The sequence below is a fragment of the Trichomycterus rosablanca genome, chromosome 14, assembly GCF_030014385.1.
Source record: "Trichomycterus rosablanca isolate fTriRos1 chromosome 14, fTriRos1.hap1, whole genome shotgun sequence".
NCBI lineage: Eukaryota > Metazoa > Chordata > Actinopteri > Siluriformes > Trichomycteridae > Trichomycterus > Trichomycterus rosablanca.
Window position 1 is genome coordinate 12,735,914 of NC_086001.1, and position 7,876 is coordinate 12,743,789.

Genomic DNA, 7,876 nt, shown 5'->3' on the forward strand with positions numbered 1-7,876 from the left:
GGTACTTTTTGTCAGTTAACGTGAATATTGCTACAGACTTAACTTGTCAACTGTTTGAGCCTGGTACCTTTTGTGATTTAACCTGTTAAACCCTAGGAAGTCTGGTATTGATTGTTACTGAACTTGTCAGTTGCTTGAGAGTTTTTGTCTCTCGACCTTGTTTAGTTAGAGAACCTAGGACCTTTTGGTTGACTCTTTTACTTAAACTGTCAATTGCTTAAGACTGGTACTTTTCATCACTTAACATGGCTAATTGTAGAGACTGTGGTATTTTTCGGCACTTACTCTGTCAACTGTTTTAGTCTGATACCTCGTATGATTTAGCCTGTCTAATCCTAGGAAGTCAGATATTTATTGTTAATCGACTTGTCAATTGCTAGAGAGTTTGATCATTTTTGTCATGTAACCTTTCAAGTGCTAGAAAATCTGGGACTTTTCGTTTGACTCTTTGCCTTTGACATGGCTAATTCTAGAGACTCCGGTACTTAACCTTTTAAACCCTAGCAAGTCTAGTATTTATTTTTACTCAACTGGTCAATTGCTTGAGAGTTTGATCATTTTTGTCATGCAAATTGTCAATCGCTTGAGACTCTGGTACTGTTTGTCACTTAACATGGCTATTGCTAGAGACCCTGGTACTTTTTGTTACTCAACCTGTCAATTGTTTGAGTCTGGTACCTCTTGTAATTCAACCTGCCAGTTAACCTGTCTAATCCTAGGAAGTCAGCTATTTATTGTTAATCAACTTGTCAGTGCTTGAGAGTTTGATCATTTTTGTCACTCAATCTGTCAATCGCTAATGATCTTGGACTTTTTGTTTGACAATTTGACCAGTCAACCTGCCAAACCTAGGAAGTCTGGCAAATAATTATTGTACTTTCGGTCCCCCATTGTGACCCAGACGTACTCATCAATTGACTCATCACTAGGTTTCTTTTTGTCTAATTAGGTCTATGTGCAGTAGCTATTACTACAAGGTCCAGGTTCTTGTCTCACAGTAGTGAGTACTTCTCTTGGGAATTTGATAGTTTTTATTGCCTAATGTGGCTGTTGCTATGTAATCTGATTTTATTGCTCAAAAGTTACTAAATGCTTTTTACAAAATATGTGGCAAAACTGATTTGCACTTGCTGTGGCATTAGTTTCCTACATCGTGAGGAGGTGTTGATTTACTGCTGTGCTGCTCTGTTTTACAGCTTTCCACTGAACTCAAAACTCAGTGTGATTGATCTTTGACCCTGTCCATTGCTGATTTTTCACAATTTGTTTATCTGACATAGTCATAAGCAACGCACAGACATGGCAGGGAGAAATTGATTCTCCTGGTGACTTGCTTTAGTAATTCGAAGTGACCAGATGTATGGCATCCTCACAGCTCTGGGTCTTGCTTAGGTTAGCTACAGTTTATCAGTACTTTGGTGCAACATGTGCTCATCTTTACATAGTTTTACACGTTCTTTCTGTTTCAATGTGTGTGTGTGGTTTTTTATTTGGTAATTTGGTTTCTTTCCACCCTCAAAAACACTCACAAAGTGGACAAATACAAACCAATAAAGTTTCAGTTTCAATGTTTATCAATGCATGATTGCGAGGAATTTAGTGATTTTACCATTTACCATTCATTCATCACTTCAATAAAGGATGTTATTGAGTGTAATGTGCATCCAAGGCAAGCCTTGAAAACAGTATTGAATAACTGTGACTTTTGATTCCCTAGTTGTAAAAATATCCACATGGGCTGTGAAATACTTAAAAACTCCTATTTAATAAGCAAACTTTGTTTCTGAAGATACAAATACATGTTAATCTCGACAATGATGAGCCATGTCATGCATATTTTGTTTCTAATTGTGTCTGAAATTGCTCATGTTTAATGCAAGATGCCATTTGGAGCCTGCAGTTAGTAGTAGTAGATAGTACCAGGTAAGGTATCTAAGGCTATAACTGTATTTTATGGAGTTGGCTGTCTGTGATAAGTTGTATTTATAAACAATGTCTGTTGCAAGAACAAGTGTTAAATGCTCACTGACCCCTACATTCATGTCCCTTAATATTTGTATATCATTGTTAAGGCCCTACTTAATATAGTCTGCTGACAATGTTTGATATGTGTATTGAGTGCTTTTTTCCCCTTTGTGGATTCCATAATCAAGGAAAAAGTGTGCTCTCTACACACGTGATCATCTCTCTGTAGTCTGTGCTCAAAAGAACAAGCCAGTAAAGTATTATGCTGCCAATAGTTTGTCTATGTACAGTTTATTTATTTGTTTATTAACTCAGCAAACTCTAAAGATGTTTGGTACACTATTTAGTGCACTATTTGGGTAACTGAGTTTGGAACTACCAACCGATTGGGTGGACGCAGAAGGGGGCATGTCAAAACACTGACCAATTTAGGTTTACATTCAACAATTAAGGTAGACTGTGATGTGTATTGTAGCTTTTATTTATTCTATCATTTAATTCATGAGTGTTTTTTAATGACTGTCGTAAAATGTGGCACTTTTCTTGAAATATCCCTAAAATCTGTGATTTTTGAAAAACGAGGTCCATGGAATTAAGCACATTAATCCGTAAATTTAGTAGGGCCCTGATCTTTGTGTTTGGTGGTCAACACTACTGCTCAAACTCATAGGGGACTTTTTTAGGCTCAATGCCTAAACAGCCAATTAACCAGGTTTTCTTCTCACAATAATTTTTTGGTAAGATTTGGCATACAACTCCAGAAATATTGTATAATTAAATGAGCTTGTGTTTAGCGTTCACTGGAGACCAGCACTTATCTACTTCACTTTTCGCCAAGCCATTTTGGGCTTTTGCTTTTTTGCATTAGTGCCCAACAATACTGAAAGCCCAACTGTACAAAAACCTGGTTTAGAGAAGTGCCAACGTTTAGAAGAAACAAAAAGCATGTAGCGTGTGTTTTGTCATAAAAAATACTTAATAAAGCAGGGTGCACATGGAAGTGTTTATATTTCCTGAAAGAGGTTAATTGAAGTGTTTTATATTCTCAGGTGAGTCTTGGCCTTATCACCTGAGATGCTACTGTCGGATGTGAGCAGAAAACCCCTAGTAGTAGAGTTGAAGTACTTCGTGACCTTTTTCTAAGATGTGGATTACTTCAGCAGCAGCAGTTTTGTGGTCAGTCTACTGTTTTGGAGTGGCACAAAGGTCCAGTAAAGCTCCTGAAGACCTTGGTTTAACCATTGCTTCATTTTTACAGTCTGTGTGATGTTTGACATGGTCTTGAAAGTGTTTGTTTGGATTTTACGCTTGGTACTCCAGTTTCCTCCGACCTTCCAAAACAATAGGTAGGTTGGCTGTTAATGGGGCCCTGAGGTGTGTGATGCCCTGCGCATTCAGTGTTTTCAGAATTTGCTGGACCTACATAAACCCTCATGAAGATCTAAGTGAAATATGTGGTGGTCATGCAGAAGCATTGCTTTCAGGTGAAGCTTTCTGTGCACCATAGTCAACTACAGGCTTTAGGTGTGGGTAGGAACCAGGGGAATAAGTTTGTGGGTTCAAGAAATAAAAATGAAGTTAATCTGCTGGAGGGATAAGATTGTGCATTTTATTGGGTAAGGAGTCTGGCTTTGTGGAATTAAGAGGAGAAAGTTGAAGTGGTTCGAGCACTTTTATAAGGTTGGCTTCTAATGGACTGGCTCCAGGCATGTTCACTGAAAACAGATAAAAAGACAGACCTAGGTCTTACTGGAAGAATTATATCTCACTATTGACCTGAGATCCTCTGAACATTGAGAATCTTTGACCGTGGATAGAGTCTGGGCTAATCTTCGTCTTGGACTACAAAAGGCAGATGAGAACCAAATTCAAATGACAACCAAGAAAACTCCTCTGCTTTAAACTGTCACAAAAAATGTCTACTTCCTTACCCCATACAGCTGCTAAGGAAATTAGCCTCTGCTGTAGGGTTAAATCAGATTATAAAACTTTTTATAATGCTAAAATCATCAGAGACGCTGTTTACATATTCTTGACCCAGCCGACTTTCATTTATTTATTAATTTGTAAATTCATTACAATTTATGTCATCAATCGCTTCATTGGGACACCAGGACAAATGGGACAGTGGTAGCCTAGTGGGTAAAGCTTTGGGTTGACAACTGAAAGGTTGAGAGTTTAAATCCCAGCCCTGCCATGCAGCCACTGTTGGGCCTCTGAGCAGGACCACTACAAAGCAGGTATTATTTGAGTGATGGATTATTCCCAGCACTGCCGTGACACTGACATGGTGGTGGTGTGTTAGTGTGTGTTGTGCTGGTATGAGTAGATAAGACACAGCGGCGCTGCTGGAGTTTTTAAATACCTCACTGTCCCTGCTGGACTGAGAATAGTCCAGCCAACAGCGCTGCATGGGCTGCGTCCTGTGACCACTGATGAAGGTCTAGAAGATGACCAACTCAAACAGCAGCAATAGATGAGCGATCGTCTCTGACTTTACATCTACAAGGTGAAACAACTAGGTAGGAGTGTCTAATAAAGTGGACAGTGAGTGGACACGGTATTTAAAAACTCCAGCAGCGCTGCTGTGTCTGATTCACTCATACCAGCACAACACACACTAACACACCACCACCATGTCAGTGTCACTGCAGTGCTGAGAATGATCCACCACCTAAATAATACCTGCTCTGTGGTGGTCCTGATCATTGAATGACTTGGTGAAAGCAGGCTAAAAAGGTATGTAGAGAAACAGATGGACTACAGTCTGTAATTGTAGAACTACAAAGTGCTTCTATATGGTAAGTGGAGCTGATAAAATGGACAGTGAGTGTAGAAATAAGGAGGTGGTTTTAATGTTATGGCTGATCAGTGTATGACAAATAAAGGCATTCTGTTCTACTCTGAAACACTGGGCGTAAGGCACGTATGCTCAGGAGAGGGTGCCAAAAGTCCCTTACAGGTGTGTATGTAAACTTTTGATATCAACTGTAGCTCACCTCAGAAAGAGGGACCATAATGCTCCAGTATTACTTTATGTACAGGTTACTTGAGACGATTTACCCTGCACCTAACTAAGCTAGCATAAAACATTAAATCGGTCTGATAGTCGACAGACGGCGAGTCCAATCTCAGTGTCTCCTTTACAGTGTGGTAATTTTACCGTACACAAATTGACACAGATGTGTCTCTGGAGTGTGCAGATGTCAGGTTTTTAGGTGCTTCTTGATAAATCTATTGGGAATCTTTTCGGAGCAGATGTCTTCACAGGTTTCACTAATGAGGTTTAGGAAGGCTTTTTAAACCTCACTTTATTTCTCCCTGTTTGACTTTGTTATTTTTAAAACATTTGACTGGGTAGACTGGACACAGGGATAAAGGAACTGAAACATCCAACACCAGGTGTGAATTTTAAGACGTTTTTAATATATAGAACAGGGCTATTGGGTCAAATCAGGGGTCTTACAGCTTGGTTTGTGCCTACTGATGAGTGTACTTTTTTTTTCCTTTTCCTTAAAAACCACAGTGTATACAGAATACAGCGGTACCTAAAACTCAACATCAGTTGGTTCTGGGAGTGGCGTCGAGTTTAAAAGACGTTGAGTTTCAAGGTATTTTTCCTATAAGGATTTATGGGAACTGCATATATATTAGGCTGATGTAAAATAATGGGGTTGTTTTTGACACTTATACACTGAAAAGAGCACAAATATATGTAAAAAACTGAAATATAATTGCAAAACAGTTAAAAATAAATATATAAATACAATAAAACCTGCACTTTACCTTTACTTCTTTATTGTTTCCTTATGCTTCTTAATCGTGGCAATGCTTAATCTTGGAATACTGTATTCCTTAGCGTGTTTAGTAAAGGCGCATTCACATGAGAAGCAGCACAATTGAGCTTTTGCTCTGGCTGTGCTGTTATTTCCTATGGAGTATGGCGGTGCACAAAGCTTAACGTGACTTATTGTACTAAAACAACAAGCAAGGAATTTCATTAGTGGAGAGAACTTATGAGCAGTAATAATTAAGAGAAGTTAAGTCTTCCTGTGCCGTTCTTTTAATAAATTAAATCACAGTAAGCTTTTTTTCACGATAAGCATTTTAGCCTTGGAAAAGCTGATTATTACAATTTCTTAGAACCTCGAGTTATAATACAAGTTTAAAAGTGAAACAGTGAGGAAATCCAGCTAAACACAGATACATGTGGAGATTTCAGAGTGAATCTGATGGTTATTCCACACAAATGCAGATTTGTCTCATATTCGCACTTTGATGATGTCTTACTGCACCGCTCAAGCCAAGTGCTAAACAAAGTGGTGGTCACACGCACATCAAGTTTAAGGGTACAAATTTCTCAACGAAGAGCATCGAGTTTTGAAGATTTTGAGTTTACAAGGTACCACTGTACTTCTATTTAGTTGCTACTCATTACTTTTACTGTATCAAAATCTAATATGTCAGTCACTTGGTAGGTGTACTGTGGGGGGTCTGAATACTGTTATTCAAACCTTATGCATGTTTATTAAAGAGAAAGTCATTTCAGATTCAGTCTCTGCATGCGGAATAAGTAACAATGTTTACCTTTTACACTAGATGATGCTCATTTCTTTGCTGTCTGTGGCAATCTGAAATTGAGTTTATTAATACCTACGTGTATTAGGGTACTTAATCCTTTAACGAAATAGCAAACCACTACCTGCTGAGACATAAAATGCTAAACTAGTATCACTCATGGGGTCTGTCTGAAAATCTACTAAGCTCTCTAAATCAAGAGTTCAAAAGAGGCTTTATTGTCATATCAGCTACATACAAGTACATATTGAAACAAAACAATCTGTTGATGCATGCTCAATAATTCAGGTACACAAATCCACAAAGTTGAATCAGTTCATCTGGACACAAGTTTGTTGTAGAGATACGTTTTATCACTCAATCCGAATGACTTCTTCAGTCTGAGCTGGTGGTGGATACCCCGACCTTATATGCAGCCGATTTGCATAACGACTGATCACCGCCCATTGCTTAACAATGGAACCGGTGATCAGGTCCATACCCCATAGGTATACCCCATAGGTGATTGGGGTATAGCTCCTATTACGGCGTTGTAAGATGGTGCGAGATGTACATCTCAAGAGGCCATCTATGTGAACCGGGGAGGGGGCCTGTGAGTACATCTCTCACCATCTTACAACGCCGTAATAGGAGCTATACCCCAATCATATGTGAAAGACACACATGACCATTGTAATTAATGGTCATTGTGATTTGCATATGGACCTGATCACCAGTTCCATTGTTATGCAGTGGGCGGTGATCTGTCGTTATGCAAATCGGCTGCATGTAAGGTTGGGGTATCCACCACCAGCTCAGAGTGAAGAAGTCATTCGGATTAAGTAACGAAACGTATCTCTACAACGAACTTGTGTCCAGATGAACTGATTCAACTTTGTGGAAACAAAACAATGTTCCCAGGACCAGGGTGCAGCACAGAACAAAAAATGTGCAAGACAATACAGTACACAGTGCAAATAAAACACAGCATGATAAATACAAAAATGCCTACAATAAACACTAAAGGCATTTCTAATCTGCAAAGTAAATAAGGGAGACAAGACTAGAGACAAATGTAGTGTTGGCCAGTACGTGGTACTGAGTAAATGATAGGTGAGGTAAAAAACATATTCTGATATACTGTACATTTAGCAGCGTAGGGTTTTTATAGCGGCAGAGATAGGTAAGGTAAGGTGCAAAAATGCAATATTGTGCAAATAGACAGAATTATCCCACTCCCAAGAAGAAGGCTGTCTAAGGTCCTAGATACCCTGAAAGGTGGCCTAATGAGGTGCCTTCATTCTAAGCGATAATCTGCCTGTATCTTGATTTGAATGGCTTGAGGCTAACTTTT

General features: G+C 38.9%; 1 long non-coding RNA gene across 2 annotated transcripts in view; it reads left to right on the top strand.

Annotated features, from left to right (window-relative positions):
• LOC134326762 (uncharacterized) overlaps positions 1-3,517 on the top strand; it is a 235,532-nt gene extending 232,015 nt beyond the window's left edge. For both annotated transcript variants that reach the window (XR_010014577.1, XR_010014578.1), the window contains exon 7: positions 3,015-3,517. This is a non-coding gene — a long non-coding RNA (uncharacterized LOC134326762). The remainder of the gene's footprint in view (positions 1-3,014) is intronic.
• Positions 3,518-7,876: the final 4,359 nt, after the last annotated feature.